Below are 18,607 nucleotides of genomic sequence, written 5' to 3' on the forward strand. Positions count from 1 at the left end.
TCTGAGTCCAGATTTGAACTCAGGTCCTCCTGAATCCAAGGCCAGTGCGCTATCCACTGCGCCACCTAGCTGCCCCCAGTCTTTATGAAAATATAATTTAACAGGGTAATCTGAATAGGACAATTTGATGGTTAGAGGACTAAGGAACTCAAGGAGGACTGAGGGTTAGTCCCAGCTCTGTCCTTAACTACTTCAAACCTGTCGGTGAGTTAGGGGATACGTTGGAAAGGGCAGATGAGGACAATTTGTTCCAGTGGTCATGGAGACAGCTGAAGCAGGCTCTGTGGATCACTTAGAGCTTGGTTGGACATCAAAGTCATCTACTGCATCTTGGGCCATCGCCCGTGGTCCTGACTTTTGTCTTGCCAGAGGACTTTGATGTCTCTGGAAGGGGAAATGAGGCTGACGACTTTGTGTAGCTTTGCTTCACTTAAATTCCATTTACCCACAAATCAAGGTATCCCCCTGTGATGATGACACTGGTCCTCTTTGAAAATGAAGGATCAACAACAACAATAACCTCTGTGAATAAAGTCACAATCTCTCAAATCCTCAGTTTCCTTTTATATAAAATGAAGGGTTGGCCTCGACGATCCCTAAGGTTTCTTCTGCTTCTAATTTCAGCATTTTACAACTCTATGATCAGTGTCTAATGAATGGTACATAGAGCTAGGACTTTGAGTCCTGTAGGATAAGAGTTGGGTCACTCAAGAACAGTCTTGATTATTATTATTATTTTTTTGCAGGGCAATGAAGGTTAAGTGACTTTCCCAGCATCACACAGCTAGTAAGTGTCAAGTGTCTGAGGCCAGATTTGAACTCAGGTCCTCCTGAATTCAGGGCCAATGCTTTATCCACCTAGCTGCCCCCAACAGTCTTGATTCTTATACCATCCACAGAAAGGAGACATCCTATGTGTGAAGTCCTCCTTTGGGCTTATCATAGGTGTAAAGATAAGAAACTGTCTTGTTCCACCCCCTCAGGTTACACATGAGGCAATTAATTGACTTGACCAAAGTCATAAAGAAAATAATTGCCAGAGACCAGAATGGAACTCAGGTCCTTTGACTCCCTAGGCAGCCTCCCTCCCTCTCTGCCTCACTTTCTCTCTTTGCATTAAACAGTGACTAAATTTGCTTGTCAGGAGGCAAGAGACCAGCCCAGATGGGGCCTCTACTCTGGATCCCATTGCTTCTAAATTGGCTCTGATTCTGATGTTCAGAGTATTCCACCCTTCCCCATTCCTTCATCATCTCCCTTCTGACTCTATCCTAGGGAGAAAGGATGTTCCATATTATGTGGTGATAGATGGAGATCTGTCCTCTTCACTCTCATAAACTCCAAGCAATAACACGAATTCACATTTATTTAGTCCTTTAAGAGCTCACAGGAGAACAGCAGAAGGTACCACATGAAGGCCGTCTAGTACAACCCACTCATTTTATAGATGAGAAACTGAGACCCATAGAGACTGAAGGATTTGTCTAAGGTCACAGTATTATGGAGTGGTCAGGATTTAAACCTGGGTTCTTTTATGTATCATTGTATGTTCTGTTGCAAATTATTGTACAGGTTGTTGCCCCCATTAGAATGTAAACTTCTCGAGGTCAGGAACTAGTTTGACTGGTTTTATTTGCTGTTTCCCCAGTGTTTAGGACAGAGACTGCACATAATAAGTGTGTAAGAGATTTTTGTTGATTGAATGACAGATGGCCTGTCAGTAACTCGAAAGCTGCATGGTAAGAGATTGGTACAAATTAGTTGTTCTTTAGAGTAGGAAGAGATTGTGAAAATCTTAGACTTGTCTCCTTATTCTTGTGTTTTTCTTTGTTCTTTTAAATTTAGTAATATGTTGTCACATATTTCGAGGTTCTAGAGTTTGTTTGGGCACTAAATAGACATTGAAATCTCATTTTTATTGTATACCAGTAAGTTTCAGTGCTCATAAATATTTAACAACCGGCTCTCCAAATATATATATACACACACGTGTGTGTATACATACAAAACACGCTTTTAAGTTTAATTTGCATTATTAACATTTCCCCCATCACTTTGTCTTGACAATGAACAACACAATAAATCAAGTCATTATTTGTAGTGTTCACTGATTTCTATGTTGTAAGCTCACACTGAAAAGATAGTAATCAACTCTCCTGAGCCCCAGTGAGCTAGTTCCAACACACTCTTGCCTGTAACATAGAAAAAAAAAATCACATATTTTCCCAACAATATTACATTATAGATCATTTAAAGAAAGAAGTTTATTCCCAGGTGGTTTTGTCCACCTTGATTTTGCTCATGTGTCAGTCAACAAACATTTATTAAGTACCTACTATGTATTGGGCATGGTGCTAATCACTGGGCAGACAAAAAGAGGCAAAAGAGAGTCCCTGCCCTCAAGGAGAATGTGTGTGTGTGTGTGTGTGTGTGTGTGTGTATAGTGTGTACAATTTATTTCTCTGGTCAATTAAAACCTCTGGCAACATAATCCAATCAAAGGGATGCATTGTTAATAAAATGTACTTAAAGCTATTTTTAAAAATTAAGTTAATTTTCCTAAGTGCCACAAAAGGCACTTATTGATCTCTTAAAATATGTGGGCCCTGCCTCATTACCTTTGTGTTATAGAACAAACGATTATAATTTGGCCAAAGATAAGCTCTGTAGTGAGCTTTCTTTTCTCCCTCTATATTATTTCACTTTGTGATCTCATCAACTCCCAGGGATTTTCTCTATGTTGATGGTTTTCAGATCTATTTAACCAGCCCTAATCTCTATCATGGCCTCTCTAGTCTCCCATCTCCAACTGCTTACCTCTCATCTTAAACTGGATGTCCTGTAGATATCATTTTTTTTTAATTAAAAAAAATTTTTTTTTGATGAGGCAATTGGGGTTAAGTGACTTGCCCAAGGTCACACAGCTAGTAAGTGTTAAGTGTCTGAGGCCGGATTTGAACTCAGGTCCTCCTGAATCCAGGGCTGGTGCTTTATCCACTGCGCCACCTAGTTGCCCCTCCTGTAGATATCTTAAACTCAACATGTCTAAAACTGAACTTGTTATCTTTCCCCCTAAACCCTCCTCTCTTCTGAACTTCCCTATTACTATCATCATCCTTGCCAAGGCTAGGAATGTGGGTGCCATTCTCGATTCTCTCTCTTTCCCCACCCCCATATCCATCCAATGAGTTGCCAAAAAATGTCGGCCTTCGACCTTTCTGACATATGTCAGAAATGTCTTTTTTTTCCTCTGACTGTTCCTGGGACCCTAGTGCAGGCCCACATCGCCTCATTTCTGGGTTACTCCTGTATTGCAATGGCAGGCCAGTTGGTTTTCTCAGGCTCCGATCTCTCCCCATTCCAGTCTATCCTCCACTGAGCTGTTAAAATTATTTTCCTTAAGGGGCAACTAAGTGATGTAGTAGATAAAGCACCGGCCCTGGATTCAGGAGGACCTGAGTTCAAATCAGGCCTCAGACACTTGACATTAGCTGTGTGACCCTGGGCAAGTCACTTAACCCTTGTTGCCCCACCAAAAAAAATCTTCCTTAAAGCTCAGGTCTGACCATGCCGCAACCCCTAGCCCTCTACCCCCCCAATCAATAAACTGCACTTCAGGAACAAATGAAATATCATCTGGAATTTAAGGTCTTTTATAACCTGATTGGAATCTACTTTTCCATTCTTCTTACACCTTTCTTCTCCCCTCCCCATCCCTCCACTATGTACTCTGTAATCCAGTGACACTAATTTACTTGCTCTTTCTCAAGCAAGAAACTCCAGTTCCCAAATTTGGGCATTTTCACTGGTTCCCCAATACCTGGAATTCCCTCCTTTCTCATCTCCACCTCCTGACTTAGATTCTAGGCAAGTCATTTAACTTTGTCTGCCTCAGTGTCCTTACCTATAAAATGATTATAATAATAGCAACCACCTCCCAGAGTTGTTGTCAGGGTAGAATGAGATGATAATTGTAAAACATGTAGAAATGTTAGCTAAAGTCCTATCTAAAAATCTCATTTTCTACAAGAAGCTTTTTCCTGATCTCCTTTGATGCTAATGCTTTCCTTCCCTCTGAGATTATCTCCAGTTTACCCTGTAAACTACCTTTTACATGGTTATTTGCATATTGTTTCCTCAATTAGACTATGAGCTCCCTGAGTGCTAGGACTGGGGGCTTTAGCCTTTCTTTGAATTGTCAAATGTTTAGTACAGTGACTGGCACATAGTAGGTGCTTAAGAAATGCTTCTTGACTTGCAAAGGGGTACTTCTAATCTCATGTGAGCAACACAGGCATGAGAAAAAGGTTCTGACTATAATATCCTGATGACTGCAGGAAAAAAAAAGATTCTATGTTTCACTTTTTAAGTTTGTATTTTTTAAACTACAGTTGTCAATTTAATTTTTTTAATGTTAAGCTAAGTTTTAGTTTCCTTTGTTGATGACTGAGTAGTCGACAAATATTTGCCTCAAAAAGAATTCTCTGGGTGCATGCTCTAAATTTTCTACACTTTGATGAGTAATCTAGCATATTGTAGATTACTGAGTACTTGAGCTAAAAAAAAAAAAAAAGAACATAATGATCATTTAATCATACCAATCAGTCAACAAGAAATTATTATCAAGCCCCTTACCATGGGCTAAGCAGGTCTTTCAAAAGAAACTATTTTCTCCCTCGCAAGTCCAGTTTTTCTGCCTAGAACTATAGTATTTTTTTTTTAGTTTTCAACTTTTGTTTTTATAAGATTTCTAGTTTCAAATTTTTCTCCCTTCCTCCCCTCTCTCAACCCTCCCCAAGACAGCAAGCAATTTGATATGTTATATATGTACAATCAAATTAAACATAATTCTGCATTAGTCATGTTGTGAGAGAAGAATTAGAGCAAAAAGGAAAAACCTCAAAAAAGAAAAAAAAATAGAAATAGTATGGTTCAATCTGCATCTAGATTCCATAGTACTTTTTGTCTGGATTTGAAGAGCATTTTTCCATCATGAGTCCTTTGAAACTACCATTATATTGCTGAGAAGAGTCAAGTCTATCACAGTTGATCAACACACAATGTTGTTGATACTGTGTACAATGTTCTAGTTCTGCTCTTCTCACTCAATATCAGTTCATGTAAGTCCTTCCAGGTTTCTCTGTAATCTACCTGCTCATCATTTCTTTCAGCACTATAGTATTCCATTACATTCATAACCATGACTTGTTCAGCCATTCCCCAGTTGATGGGCAACCCCTCAATTTCCAATTCTTTGCCACCACAAAAAGAGCAGCTATAAATATTTTTGTACATGTGGGTCCTTTTCCCTTTTTTATAATCTCTTTGGGGAAAAAGACCTAATAGTGGTATTGCCCCTTGGGCATAGAACTATAGTATTTTGAAGTAGGAAGGGATCTTTGAGATTATTTGGCCCCTTATTTGATATATGAAGAAATTAAATGTCAGAGAAATAGGAGACTTACTCAAAGTCACACAGGAACAGAATCAGGATGAAAACTTAGTACTCCTAACCCTTGGACCAGGCCTCTGTCCCCTCTTCCACCCTCTCTTTGACTACTTGAGAGATGTACTAGTCAGTAAGTCTCTTAGCATTCATGATAGGAAGTCAGAGGCACAAGAAGGGAAATTAGAATAGGCTTGTAGCAGTGTAGCAGTGCTGATTTGCCTTATAGGTAAACCACCACAGCAGTAAGTCCCTAGGCCTTGCTGGACCTTCTGACTGCAACCATTGTGAGATTTGTCATTTATATCTCTACCACATCTTTTGCATCTGTCTTGTTTACCACTATACATTAGGCCATCATCAAAGGAGATAATAAGATAAGATAATATGTATAAAGTGCTTAGCACAGTACCTGATATACAGTAAGTGTGACATAAGGACTTATTCCCTTTTTTCTCCTTTCCTTTATTACCTCTTGTCTGAACCATTTCAGTGACCTCCATATCAGTCTCTTCCTCAAGTCTCTTCCCTCTAAAATCCATCTTCCATATGGGTGCCCAAGTGATACCAGGTCTTGACCATGGTACTCCTTTACCCAATCAACTCCAGTGGTCCCCTATTGCATCTGGAATTAAACATATACTTCTCTGGCACTTAAAGCTTTTCACAACCTGGCCCACACCTACCTCTCTAGCCTCATCACACTACACATACTTCCCTTTTCTGTACACGACAGTGCAGCCAAACTGACCTTCTTACTTGTATGCAATGTTTCATTTCCTGCCTTTGGCTATCCCTCATGCCTGTCCCTCTTCATCTTTCTTAAATACATCTTCTCTTTTTAGATTCTAAAGAAGAGATGTCAGACATGTGGCTGGTGGGCTGTATGTGGCCTACACCACTCCCTAGAGAAACCAGAATCAGATTAAAATGTAATTGCGAGGGGCAGCTAGATGGTGCAGTGGATAGAGCACCGGCCTTGGAGGCAGGAATACCTGAGTTCAAATCTGGCCTCAGACACTTAACACTTACTAGCTGTGTGACCTTGGGCAAGTCACTTAACACCAATTGCCTCACCAAAAAAACAAAAAACAAAAAACAAAAAAATGTAATTGGGAAATATTTAGCAAAATGGATAAAACATAGATAATGTTAATATGTGGTTTTTGAAGTCAATATGCTCCAACAGGGATCATTATATAGTTCCTGTTTCTATTTGAGCCACTCTTCTAAGGAATGAATGAATGAAAAAAGCATTCACTGAGTGCTTAGTATGTAAGCTCTGGAAACGCAAATATAAGCAAGTAAGACATTCTTGTCCCCAGGGAGTTTACATTCTTTTTTTTTTTTTTTTGTGAGGCAATTGGGGTTAAGTGACTTGCCCAAGGTCACCCAGCTAGTAAGTGTTAAGTGTCTATGTCTGGATTTGAACTCAGGTCCTCCTGACTCCAGGGCCAGTGCTCTATCCACTGCACCATCTAGCTGCCCCGGGAGTTTACATTCTTATAGGGGAAGACAATACATATGGGTGAGCTAAAATTACAAATGGGGAGAATGGGTTGACTGAGTCAGTTCCCAGCATGGTTTAGACCTGGCCAGTGGTTAAGTGGCCTAGTTCTGGGCAAGATCAGGTGGAAGCTCACTTATTGCACCCCAGAACCTAAGGGACTCAGGGCCCCAGCCATGAGAGTCAAAGTTCCAGAGAGAGGAGGAGGAAGGCCACGAAGCATATTTATCACATTCAGCCCCTTAGATGGTCTGTCCACCTCAGGCGCCCCCACAGCTTGAAAACACAGCCTGGAATGCTGGACTCTTCTGGGGATATCCATAACAAAGGGAGTATACCTGCAGAGAGAAGTCTGGGAAAGACTCTCATGCCCCCATAGCTTCAATATTATCCTTTGATTAAGCCCCACTTATATCTTTCTCTCTTTCTTTAAGACAGAACATAAGACACAGCAACGACAGCATCATTAGGGCTAGTCTCACATACCAGCAGGAAATCCTTGTTTCTCTCTGGTTTTATATATTGCTGTCAGGCTACTTCTGTGTAGGAGAAAGTGTTGACTGTGGCTACTGACTTGATGCTTTACCAGCTCAGCTGTCCTGGTTTCCCTGATATAGTATTGGTTTTAGGTCAAAACTGCTCTCTTTGAAACCAGCTGCATGAATTCATGTCGGGTTACCTAGATTTTGGCCGCATAAAATCTTTAACCAGCCTTTCTTCTGTTATGAGGACTCTGAGCTGAGCCCTTTAACCTGATCAGTATCTCTGGGTTATTGCTAGTCTCTTTCTCTCTTTCTTTTCTTTTCTCTATAGATTCTGAGCTCATAGATATTCTCAAATTTCCCAGACTCTTCATAACGCTGCTCTCTCCTTAACATCCCCCCACCCCCAATTTGGAAGTGTCAGTATCCCGAGAAAGACTATTACAAGGTTATCTCAGGAAGTTAACTTTGGGAAGTTTATTTTAGGCCACTTTCTTCTTAAACAAATCTGAACATCTCTACAACTTAGTAAAATTGATTAGGGCTCAGTGTGGATTAACATACTCCTGTCTAAGGGTATGCTGGAGTCTGTTCTCACAGATGCCTGAGAGTCAAATTTTCAGTGTGAGCATTTACACCATAGAAATCAACAAATGCTTATATAGCTATACGTATATAACCAATGTCTGATTGCTTGCCACCTCGGGGTGGGGGGAAGGAAGGAGGGATAAAAAATTGGAACCCCAAACTATAAATAAAAATGTGTATTACATTTTAATTTTAAAAAATTAAAAATTTTTTTTGCAGGGCAATGAGGGTTAAGTGACTTGCCCAGGGTCACACAGCTAGTGTCAAGTGTCTGAGGCTGGATTTGAACTCAGGTCCTCCTGAATTCAGGGCTGGTGCTTTATCTACTGTGCCACCTAGCTGCCCTCTACATTTAAAAAAAAAAGAAAAGAAAAAAAAGAAATTGTTAGAAAAACAAAACAAAAAATCGACAAATGCTACAAATCAGGGCTTGATTTACTGTTTTGTTGATTGGATAAGAAAGTGAAGGAGAAATGTAGATTAATAAAACCAATTGATTAATTATTTTATTAATAATCAATTTATAAAAAAGAATGGAATTTAAATTAATAAAAATAATGTAGATTAATCTTAAAAGTTTGTCATAAGCACATTTTTTTGTACCTGGAGAGCCAGTTGTTACTTACTTACATATCAATGCTCTGGCCACCATGATTGGAAGCAGGGATGTGGCATGTGGGGGACGACATTAGCTTTTCTCCCTTTTGGCAATGATTTGTATTTGAAGCTGATGTGCCTTGTCAATGATTTCTCTCTGTAAGGGGAGAGAATTGAAGAGACTCATGTAAAGAGAGTTGCCTTTTCTCTAATACCACAATAATTGTTCTTTCATTGGCTATTATGTCCAGGGTGTTAGAACCCATTGCTCTGTGTGATTCTACCTCATTGATTCACCATCAGCCTAAAGCCTTGGCTCAAAAGGAGCTGCCTCATTCTTGAATGCAGCCCAATGAAGATAATATTATTTTCAGATGTTTTAAATTTATATGGGGAGAAACATATGTCCTGCCATATGGAGCACAATGGGAGCTAGTTAAGGCCAAAGTGGAAACCAGGATTGTGAATTCTCTTTCTCGTGCTTTTTTTTTTTTTTTGGGTTATTGTTGTTGAAGTCAGACTCAGTAGGCCAGATTTCCCCCAACTGGTGAGTTAAATTGTGACTGTAAATCAGGGTAAGTATGCATCCCAGAGACAATGTGTGCACAAGACAGACATCTCTAAACATTGAGAAAAGTATTTCTGGGGAAGTCAAGTGTTCTTATTGCTTGCATCCTACTGGGAGAATTGGAACCCTGCCTCTGTTTCCCCCATTGGTAACTCACACATGCAATAAATTTTCTCTGAAGAGTTTTAGGAGCAGCTGTGTGCTTTACAGAATGGTAAATAGTTATACCTGGCATCAAAGGCCTTGTTGCCAGGTATATGTTTTAACTGCTTGTTATGTAATACATACATTTTCCCCTCTTGCATTTAACCAGCACATTATGAAAATCTATTGGTGCAATTGAGATAGTTTAACAAGAAGGTTTCTGAGCATTCCTTGAATACTTATTGAGCTTTCATTTCGATCAAAGCAAGGAAAGGGTCACAAGATAATTGCTGTGAAAACTGCCAATAATCAATCCTTCAAGTTAGTTCCAATCATATGCCAGTATGATGCTAGGTCCTATGTGGAATACACACAAATTTGAGACAGGACTTGGTGACAAATTAGACATAAGTGAAGGAGGGTAAACAGAGATGACTCTGAGATTTCATAGACTACATATGTGACTTTACTACATCTCAACCCGAGTGGATTATTGTTTATTTAACTCTCTCCCCTACCACTTCCCTGACAGGATTCTCTGTGCTAAATGATGTGTATGGTTGCAAATTTATCATGGATATACTTATATTAATCTTATGAGAGTTCAAATAGTCTTCCTGGCTGGTCTTCAAATAGTTCCAGTTTTTCTTTCTTTTATTTTCATAAATTTGGGTGAGCTGTTGGTATTTAAATCTAGTCCATGAGCAAGGAATATCTAGTTCCAGCTCTGTCCTTGAATAACAGGCATGAAATTAATGATGATGATTAGAGTAAACATTTACATAGTTCTTTAAGGTTTATAAAGTTCTGTCTGTCTGTCTCTATCTATCTATACTATCTATACAGTCTCTACCTATCTATCTAGTCTCTATCTATCTATCTATCTATCTATCTATCTATCTATCTATCTATCTATCTATCCAGTTTTCTGTCATCTAATTTGCTGTTTACAACAACCCTGGTAGGTAGGTCCTTTTAGTATCTTCATTTTACAGAAAAGGAAACAGATAAAGAAGTTATAAGATTTTTGTAAGATACATAGCTAGTAGGTGTCGTAAACAGGATTTGAATTCAGGTCTTCTTGTCTCCTCTAAGTTGAGCACTCTATTCATTAAATAGATGGTTGATTACTTAGAGACAAGTAGGATCACCATATCGTAGAGCTAACAGCAATGAACTTAGAGGTCATCGAGATCTATCCTGTTGTTTTACAGAGGAGGAAACTGAGGCCTTCATAAATGAAGTGACTTGCTGACGATCCCCTACATAGTAGCAGAGTAGGGATTCAAGTTCTGGTGCTCTGAATCTAAATCCATCAGACTTTCTACCTGCACCATGCTGTCTCTCTAAGGGCCATCAGATGAAAGCTACAGAGCCCGAGTTTTTCATTGTCTCAATTGTGCGCATTTAGGTCAGACTTGAAGCTTTGTTTGAACATACTTTTTTGTTTCACTATAGGGTGTTTTCCCTTGGAACATCTGTAAGGCATATTAACTAGTTTTAAAATGTTGAGGAAAAAAAGGGATTAAAGAAACCCTGAACATTTTCTTAAAGAAAAAGGGAAATTAGAGGACAAGTCATTTCAGATTCACATAGAAGGAAAAAAAAAAACAAACCCAGGACCCCACAATGTTCAAATCTGAATCCAAGAAAAGTTTGTTGGCTGTCCAGATGATAGTACAAGAGGCTCCACTTATAGGCAGGGCTGTCTGGAAATCCATGTTATATTACACTGGGATTTAGGACACACCCCTGGCTCTGGAATATTGGGGTCAAGCGTAGGGAGGGGGTTCCTGCTATTTCTCTGGCAACTTTACACTTCTTTGCTGACACACCTCATCAAGGCCCCTGCCCAGCCCAGCTGCCTGATCCTCCAGGCCTCCAACTCTTGTTTTAAAGGCTAACAGGCCTGGAGACGGAGCTTCTCTAGGAATGCAGACCACTACACAGGATGCTTTGAGGTATTACATTACATTCAGAGGCCAATAAAAGTCTGCCAGTGGAAAACCCCAGTCTACCTCAAAGAATTAGCCATTGGGTCCACAGCCAAGTCTTTTTGTGTAGCCTCTACCCATTCTTTCTTGCTAAACAAAAAGTGAAGCCAATGTTGGACATAAAGTGTCTTTCCTAGACTGAGAGCTCTTTCTACCTCTGTGTGGTCCACAATACCTGAACAGAAGTAGGCATGGAAAACAGGCAGAGCAACCCATCCCAGACTAAAGATACATGAAAGTCACAGTATCCTAGTTTCACAGCTGGAAGAGATGTTTGGAGTTTATCTAATCTGCCCCTTTTTACAGTTGAAGAAGCCGAAGCCTAGAGAGGACAGGTGTTTTGTCCAAGGTCACATAGGTAGAAAGAAAGAGACAGAGGGACAGCCAGGTGGCACAGTGGATAGAGCACTGGCCCTGGATTCAGGAGGACCTGAGTTCAAATATGGCCTCAGACACTTGACACATACTAGGTGGGTGACCCTGGGCAAGTCACTTAACCCCTGTTGCCCCGCAAAAAAAAAAAAAAAAAAAAAAGAGACAGGCTGGATTTGAACCCTTGGTTTTTCATGACTTCAAATCCACACCATTCCCCCTATACTACACCAAGATTTTCTCTGCCCAAAGACTTCCAGTATCTTTGCCAGGAAAATCCCATGAACAATATTGGCGGGGCTATGGTACACAGGGTCACAAAGAGTTGGACACAACTAAACAACAATAACTGTAGCCTCAGTATAGCGTAGCTTTAGGAGCCACAGAGAAGGTAAAGTCATGGGGGGTGGGCTAGGAGGAGCAGGAAGAGAGGAAAAATATAAATGGAGGAAGAAGAGGAATCTTTTTAAAAAAATTATTATTTTTAGCAAGGGCCTTTGGCCAGTAAAATTTTGCAGACTAGTAAAAATTTGTACTGCACGAATAGCAGAGCCATAGTTTGGCAGTTAGGAAACACTGAGGTAGGGCATAAGGCTTCCTGGAGGTAGGGACTCCATATGTTATAAGTTATGCCGTGCTTAGCACAAGGTGGCTCCTTAAAAGCACATAACATAAATGACAGCTGTGGGCTATAATGAAGTTATAAAAATCATGCCTGGATTTTGTTGCTTCTACCATTCACCTTTGATCTGATCATGGATCTTCCATGCTTAGGGAGTTGGAAGGATTGAATATGAAGAGTGGAAATTAAACATGGCTTGGACATGTAATTGGAGCCAGAAAGACAAAGAAATCTTTTCACTTTTTGTTTTTAAAATTTTTAATTAACAAACATTTATTTTCTCTCCTTCCCACTGCCCCCCTTACTACCCTGTGGTGGGCAGGGGAAAGAAAAACAACACCAGTGTAATAAATATCTGTAATCAAGCAGAGAAACAAATTTCCACATGGGGCCATATCTAAAAATGCGTGTCCTGTTTATACCTGGAGTTCATCACCCCTCTCGTCAGGAGATAGCATTCTCATCTTTGAAATTCTACTTTTATTTCACTAATCAGAACTGTTTAAGTCTTTCAAAGTTAGTTGTCTTTATGTTGTTTGTTGTTACTGTAAAAATTGTTTACTGGTTCCTTTCACTTCATTCCACAATGGGTCATAAAATCTTCCTGGATTTTTTGGGAAACTATCCCTTTCAATCATTATTGATCAATATAATGATATCCCATCAATTGATATACCCTAATTATTTTAGCCATTCCCCAATTGGTAGGTACCCCTTGAATTTCTAGTTCTTTGCCTGGCTGCTATACAAAAAGACAGCTACTAAACAGCTTTTCTACAAAAAGAGCTGCTATAAATATTTGTGTACATAGGGTCCCTCTTATTCTTTCTTGATTCCTTTGGAGTACCAGCCTAGCAGTGATCTCACCGGGTGAGACAAAGAATTCTAAATGAGTAAGCAGCTTTGGAAACTATAGATCCCATTCAATGTTATTTCGCCAACAGAACCACTATCCATGGATGAAAAGTTGGTTCACTGTGATTTCATCCATGTGGGAATGTCTGGTATGGAAGTCTTTTGCAATCCATCTACATCAAGTTGTTGTTTGTCCTTTATTTATTTATTTATTTGGTTGTTTTTTGCAGGGTAATGAGGGTTAAGTGACTTGCCTAGGGTCACCCAGCTAGTAAGTGTCAAGTGTCTATGTCTGGATTTGAACTCAGGTCCTCCTGAATCCAGGGCCTGTGCTATATCCACTGCACCACCTAGCTGCCCCCTGTCCTTTATTTTTAGAGAGGACCAAAGACATCATAAGTGATGTCCTTGACATGCTTGTGAATTGGATTAAAATGAGGCACAAAGTTATCAGCCTCACTATCTTATTCAGAATCATCACAAAAGTGAAGAAGACTGGTGATGGCCCGGATGCAGTGTATGACCTTGGCCATTTCTAAATTAAGGTCATCTCCCAGTCTCCAGTCTTTCTGAGCCATACCCATTTAATGACCATGGGCTAGATAAGAATTGAGACAGAAGATGGCCTAATTACTATTGCAAAATATCAGTCTGGGAGGGGAAATCCTTCAAAGTTTCTTGCCAGAACAGAAAACAGTTGCTATTTACACTCATTTAAAGCCATCAAAACCTAAACAATCAGCCACAGAAGCTTGGGCTGGGCTATATTGTCCATTTGATCTATATCTTAAAGTCATAAAAGGATTGCCTGAGCCTCAAAGACATTAAATTATGCACCCAGGATCATACAGCAGTAAATATTAGAGACTGATTTGAACCTAGGCCTTTCTATTCCTACACCTGGCACTGTATCCACTACAATAAGCTTCCTTCCTTTCAAAAGATATGGGACAAATAAACACACAAAAGCAAAATGTTGAACAGTAAAGCTGAAACAGACTGTCACTTCATCTATTCAATTACTCCCACACAGAAGATAAGGCACCTTAGAAAGAAGAGTTGAATTAGAAAAGGGCCTTGTGCTGGGTGGGGAAGGTGAGGAAGGAAAAAGAAAAGAATAGGATCTAGGGACTCTAAGAAAATATTTGAACATTTTAATTATTCATTTCACTCCTTGGAAGGGAATGGCTACCCACTGGTGGGAAGATTCAATCTAATCTGTAGCCCACAAATGCAATTTTATTTCCAAGAGTCTAGGTTTAGTAACAAAGCCCTGGGAGGAAGAAAAATGGATGTTAGGAACATTTGAACTTCTTGATTATTAGCAGTTGTCTTAAAGAAAGAAGGTATGGTTTAATTTTCTGATTTCTGGGTGATGGGAGACTAATTTGAACAGTGCTTGGTAAATAGACTGGAGGATCTAAGTGGAGCCTTAGGGATTTCTTTAAGTTATCTATATCTATGCATGGATGAATATATACATATATGTGTGTATATAGATATACACATGCATACATATACACATATACATATATACATACACACACAAACACACACACACACATATATATATATATATATATACATACACACATTTACACATATAATATTATGCCTATGTGTGTTCTTGAATTGAGGCCTAAATTGGAAATTACAAAAACCAGATATATGATCTCAGATGGTAGAAAGTCTTCTACCTCCCACAACTCCTTGATTCATACACTTAAAAAAAAAGTGCTGCAAACTGTCTAGTCCTTAGATAAGACATGAAAACTTCCCACAATCACTTTATGACCTCCCACAGTCACTTTCTTGAAGAGGCTAACCCCAAAAGGCTCATGAAAAAAAAAATTACTTAGTTGAGTTTTGGAGGGCGAGTGGGGTAAATTTCCATCTGACCTTTAAAGTCAGTCCCTTTTCTGGAAGTGACTTTTTGATTGTGAAATCTTCACTGAGGTTGGTTGTGATCGTCTGAAATGACTCTTATTTTGAATATACTCACTGGAAACCCAATGTTGTTCCTAGTGTATTGTAAGATACAGCGGATAGTTTGGATGGACTCAGGTGACTGCAGTTCTATTCGAAAGGGCTTCCATGTCATCAGGCAAGTCATTTCACTGCCTGCGGATCTGGTTTCTTGTATTGTAAAATGGGGAAAGCTTGATTCTTGCTTCACAAGAACATGCTAATAAAGGAATTTGGTATTGGGGGAGTATTTTTTGTTTGTTTATAAGATTTAACAGCCATCAACATCAAAAGATCCTTTCTCATTTAGAGCAAGCCACTAGCCAAGATAAAGTCCAAGTGAACCTGACAGAAGGTCTGAACCTGTAAGGTACAGTGGGTAGATGCAAGTAACCGGATTCTATTCTGAATGGACAAGGGTGACAGGTAAGTTGTTTCATTGCTCTAGATTTTGGTTTCCTGAATTGTGAAATGAGCATGGTTGATAGCTTGACTTTCTTACTTCAAAGGAACATGATAACGAGTAATTTGACTCTGGGGGGAGGTGAAGACAGAGATATCATTTTTATTGGGAATCTCCCTGTGAGATCTGCTCTTTACTAATGCAGATCTTGCAATGTTAGACCTATAATGTGTAGGTTTATAAAGTTACCAAGGGGCACTGAGAGGTTTATTCTTCACCACCAAGCCTCAGCTACTCTCTCTTACTGCCCATGGGGTTCTTTTCCCCATTGGTGAGTTCTTAGAATTTCAATTTTGAAGAAAGGTCCAGACAAGTCATCCTTCATTCTTCACACTGCAAGTACTAGGCCTCATCTCCTTTGTTCAACTTCCTTTATTATTATGACTTGTTGTCTCCCATTGTAATTAAGCTCCTTAACTTGATTTGATTTAATCAATCTTTGAACATTTATTAAGAGACTACTTTTGTGGTCAGGTTGGTGGTGGAGTAGATAAAGCATAGGCCCTGGATTGAAGAGGACTTGAGTTCAAATTTTGCCTCAGACACTTGACACTAGCTGTGTGACCCTGGGCATGTCACTTAACTCTCATTGCCCCACAAAAAGAGAGAGAGAGAGAGAGAGTATTTTATGACAGTAGAAACAGCTAGTTGGCATAGTGGATAGAGGGCTAAGCCTGGAGTCAGGAAGACCTGAATTCAAAGCTTACCTCAGACACTAGCTGTGTGACCTTGGGCAAGTCACTTAACCTTTGTTTGTATAGGAGGAAGCTAGGTGACTCAGTGGATAGAGCACTGAGTCTGAAGTAGAAAGGCCTGAGTTTAAATTTAGCCTCAGATATTTACTGGCTGCTTGACCCTGGGCAAGTCACTTAACCTCTGTTTACCTTAACACACTGGAGAAGGAAATGGCAAACCACTCTAGTAGCTTTGCTGAGAAAATACCATGGACGGTATTGACACGCTATGATCCAATGGGTCATGAAGAGTTGGACACAACTAAACAAAAATAACTATATGACAGCAGTATGGTAGGACTGGAGATACAAATATATATATATATATATATATATATATATATATATATATATATATATATATATATAGAGAGAGAGAGAGAGAGAGAGAGAGAGAGAGAGAGAGAGAGAGAGAGGTATTTAGGGGAGACAGATTTCTTTACAGGCAAAGAGAAAAGTTTAAGAGTTTAGATGCATTGTTGTTTCTTCCCATCCTAGGAAAGACTGAGAGACACTTAGGAAAGACCGTATGGACATGGACACACAGGGTTGGGAGTGTGCTATTCTAGCAATAGAGAGGAGCTCCAGCAGTAGAAGGGACCAGGTGTTGCTAGCCAGCACACCTACTGCCAGGGGAGTCCTCTGTGTCCAGGGAAACTAGATTGGGAAAAGAGAGGCTATGAGAGGGATTCTAATGAAGTTGGTAGAGGGAGAGTGAAGAGGAAAGGAGATGGTACAAGAAATAGAGGGGCAGCCCATTGGATAGTCATGGCTGGTACTGACGATGAGCAAGCTCCACCATAGCTATGAGCACTTTCATTCATGGATGATTGATACTTGTAATTCTTTTTTTTTTTTTCGGGGCAATGATGGCTTAGTGACTTGCCCAGGGTTACACAACTAGTAAGTGTCTGAGGCTGGATTTGAACTCAGGTCCTCCTAAATCCAGAGCCAGTGCTTTATCCACTGCGCCATCTAGCTGCCCCTGGATGATTGATACTTGATTGATAAGACTATAGCAAAGGGTATAGCAAAGGGTGTGTCATCCCATTGGTAATGATTTTTCCCCCTAAGAATTCATGAAACTGGTGAAGTATTGAGTTTCTCCTTCCCCTTCTGTAAGAGAGAATGGGGCAGCTAGGCAATGCGGTAGATAAAGCACGGGTCCTGGATTCAGGAGGACCTGAGTTCAAATCCAGCCTCAGACACTTGACATAGCAGCTGTGTGACCCTGGGCAAGTCACTTAACCCTCATCACCCCCCCCCCAAAGAAAGAGAATGGATGTCTGAAATCCAGAATTTTTCTGTTTTTTAATGTTTACTTCCTTTTTAAAATTAATGCCAAATCTGGATAAACTATCTCTGGCTCTGTATTTCTTTGTTTGGGTTAGGGCAGACAGGGCCAAAGGGGACAATGAATGTCTGAGGAATGTAGAGTTAAAGGGATAAAAGTTCACACTTTCAATCAGGGTCTTTAGGACTCTATCCTGGCTTGGGGCTAGCTCCAAAGGAGAAAGGCTCTTCTAGATATTGAGGGCTGTTATATCATAAACATTCCATGCCAGCTAACAAATAATATGAATCTAGACTATTAAGTCTGGGCAATGCCTGAGTCATGAATAAACATATTTAAGTGATGGAAGGAAGCTGGGGCAATAAAGAACAGGAGATGCTTTCCTCTGAGACAAACGCCTTAGGAGTATTTACTTTCCCCATGACTCTGTTATGGTGAGGTTCCATCAAAGGCAAAAAGGTTTTTCTCCCAATTATCTTCTGATAATTGCTGAAATCACAGAATTTTTCTACCTCTTCAAGATACTGTGAAGTATCAGAAAATAACAACAATAATAAAACATTTAAAGAGTGCTTTAGAGATACAAAGGACTTTTGGGAACATGATCTCATTTGATTTTTTATTTCCCATTTTTAAAAATCGATGATTATTTTCAGTTCTGTGTTTTTTTCTCTCTTCTTTCTCTTCCACCCACTGAGAAGGCAAGAAAAGCAAAACCCATTACAAATAGGAATAGCCATGCAAAAAACCCTACTATTAGCTATGTCTAAAAAAAAAAGGAAGAAAAAGAAGAAAATGTGCTTCTATGTGCACTCAAGTTCATCCACTCTTCATGTGGCAGTGGATTTCACATTTCATCATGAGTCCTTTGGAATCATGATTGGTCATTGTATTGATTAGTGTTTTTAAATCTTTGAAAGTAGTTTTTCTTTATGATATTGCTATTATTGTTTAAATTGGTCTCCTGGTTCTTCTC

This window comes from Dromiciops gliroides, chromosome 4, assembly GCF_019393635.1.
Source record: "Dromiciops gliroides isolate mDroGli1 chromosome 4, mDroGli1.pri, whole genome shotgun sequence".
NCBI lineage: Eukaryota > Metazoa > Chordata > Mammalia > Microbiotheria > Microbiotheriidae > Dromiciops > Dromiciops gliroides.